Here is a 2931-nt window from a genome sequence, read left to right on the forward strand (position 1 = left end):
AAGTGTGGAATTGTGCACCCTTCAACATCACACCAAAGAAAAACTTAACCTTAGAAAACACAAGTCAATTTTGACTATTTAATACTTTTAGTTTAGGAATCAAACCATAGTTTTTGGTGTTTAAGCCATCCATAGAATTATTAGTTGATTCTCGACAAGTTATCCTATAAACATGCCCCTCAAATTATAATACTTTGCCCTGTGCAACGTCGCTCATGCAATGGCTGTTGCCCGTTTTAATTTTTTCTTTATCAGTGCAGTCTTATGTATTGTTTTCATAAAACCGTGTATTGCTCTGCTCAATTGTCCTACTGAAGAATCCCAAGCCCTTCTTTCCTTCAAAGCAGCCTTGAATATCTCTGATGGCATTCTCAATTCATGGATTAATGGAAGTGATTGTTGCTCCATGTGGGAAGGCATAACTTGCAATAATCTCACCAACCATGTAGAGCGAGTGAATATGACTGGTTACCATGCAGCACACAGCGTGGAGAGTAGAACTATATCTGGTAGCTTCTGCAACCTTCCATTTCTCAAATACCTAAACTTGAAGAGCGTTGGTATAAGTGGTACAATTCCTTCCTGTCTGGGAAATCTCTCTCATCTTAAATATCTACGGTTGCAAAATAATAGTTTGAGAGGAGTAATCCCCACTGGGATTTGTCAGCTTAAGAATCTTAGCTATTTACATGTAGCCTCTAACCATTTAGCTGGAGTATTGCCATCATGTTTAAAAAATCTTCGCTTTCTTAAGTTTTTGGCTCTTTCCATCAACAAATTCAATGATACCCTTCAGCTTAGTGGGCTTTCCTCCCTTGAACAGCTGTATGCTCGTAATTTCTCATCTCATAAGCACATTAATTCTTCGCATCTAGCATTGCCCTCTTCTATAAAGATTCTCTGGCTGTCCTCGATTACCATTTCAGATACTTTGTTTGAAAACCTTGCCCAATTAAAGTTTTTGGTTGTGTCGTATTGTGTGCTGAACATAGGCCCAAGTTGGTTTCCCCAGTTCCAGTTAGGAGGAATAGATATAAGCTCATGCAGTATTGGAGGTCGAATTCCCGAGTGGCTTTTCACTTAGTATTCATTGCAGAGATTGACATTGGCTGATGATAATCTTGTTGGAGAAATACCACCCTGGTTATGGGAGAATAATCCTCAGTTGTATTTGTTCAACCTTTCAGGAAACCATTTTCATGGCAGCCTTACAATCCCAGTTAGATCAGCTCGTTGGATCACACTATTAGATGTGTCTAGGAATGATTTAAGTGGACAAATGCCATCCGCGTGGCCTCCAGATCTACAGCTCTTGATGGTCAATGACAACTCCCTAACCGGCCATATTCCTCTGAGCTTGTGCAATTTGACTCACCTTGAAAAGCTAGATCTGTCAAGAAACAATCTGAGTGGAAACATTCCTTCATGCTTTGTTAACTATAAGGTTATTCAAGTGTTAAATTTAGGGGATAACAGTTTGGAAGGAGACATGCCCCAGGGGCTATGCTCCTCCTCTTTAATTGTTAGAAACAATAGTTTAAGTGAACACTTTCCTCCATCAATCGCCAATTGTAAGAGATTACAAATACTTGATATTGGGCACAACAAATTTAGTGGAGATATTCCACGGTCGATTGGAACTCTGTCAGCTCTTGAAGTGTTGATGATGAAGAGCAATTGTTTCAGCAGTAGCATTCCTCAAGAGATTGTCCAACTGAAGCAGCTCCAGATCTTAGACCTTTCATCTAACAATTTATCAGGTTCTATTCCACGTAACGTTGCATCTCTACAAGCAATGGCAGTACCACAAGAAGAAGGCCATGTGTTATCTATTCTGTTGAATCCTTTCCATACAATTGTAAAAAATAAACACCAAAGGTCATATTCTGAGCTTGGTCCTTTTGAGAGTTTCATGTCTGAGGTTTGCTCTCATGATGAATTAAATATGACAGTGAAAGACTTAAATTTGCACTATTCATATATTCTTTCAACGCTCACTGGCATAGATCTTTCTAACAATCGACTGAATGGAGATGTTCCTTATGATTTTGGAAAGTTGAAGGGGTTGATGTTTCTCAATCTGTCAATGAACAATTTAAGTGGAGCTATTCCACCCAGTTTTGGGGAAATGAGTCAATTAGAATCATTAGACCTTTCTTCAAACAAATTTAGTGGAAGAATTCCTGTAGAGTTTCAATCTCTTACTTACATGGAATGCTTAAATTTGTCCAGTAACAATCTGTCAGGGAGCATACCTCAAGGAGGACAGATGATCACATTTGATAACACATCATATTCTGGGAATCCGAATTTGGAAGGATGCCCACTTCCGAAGAATTGTTCTTGGCCAAAATTTGCTCCTCCACATCCTTCTACAAGTGATATTCAAGATACAAATGAAGATTATATAGAGGAGATGCCATGGTTTGAGATGGGACTGGGATTGTCAAATGTAGTAGGTTTTTTGGGTGTATTCTTATTAATTGCGGTAAGAAAGAAATGGAGGAAGAGATACTTCAAGCAGGTTGATAAGATTCTGAAACTTCTGTTTCCCTCCATCCGTAACAAGATATTATGAAGTCTTTTTTACAAATGGATCCAGCAAAACTATGTCCAGTGTGTCGGTGTCTTTGTAGTAAGGTATTGTAGATGAGCGTCCTAATCTTGAGCTTTTTCAAGTTCATTATAGTTTGATCTATGCAAAGTATCATTTTAATGTTTTAGGTGTAAATAAATAAATAAAATTTAGTTATTTTGTTAGATTGTAGTTTAGTGTTACTCTTGTTAATGCTTTATTGAAAATATGTTGGTATTGTTTAGGTTATAGACATTCAAATGGTAATAAATTTAATAATATGTTGTTCTTATATTATATTATTATGTTGGCGTAAAATTTAAATTCAAATTTCGTCTTGTTTTGAAATAAGATAA

The 2931-nt window shown here is 37.1% G+C and overlaps 1 pseudogene; it reads left to right on the forward strand.

Annotated features, from left to right (window-relative positions):
* The first annotated feature begins 220 nt into the window (after positions 1–220).
* LOC149528469 (uncharacterized) lies at positions 221–2578 on the forward strand (annotated as a pseudogene).
* Positions 2579–2931: the final 353 nt, after the last annotated feature.

This window comes from Cupressus sempervirens, chromosome 11, assembly GCF_028749045.1.
Source record: "Cupressus sempervirens isolate cs-2001-9-10 chromosome 11, ASM2874904v1, whole genome shotgun sequence".
NCBI lineage: Eukaryota > Viridiplantae > Streptophyta > Pinopsida > Cupressales > Cupressaceae > Cupressus > Cupressus sempervirens.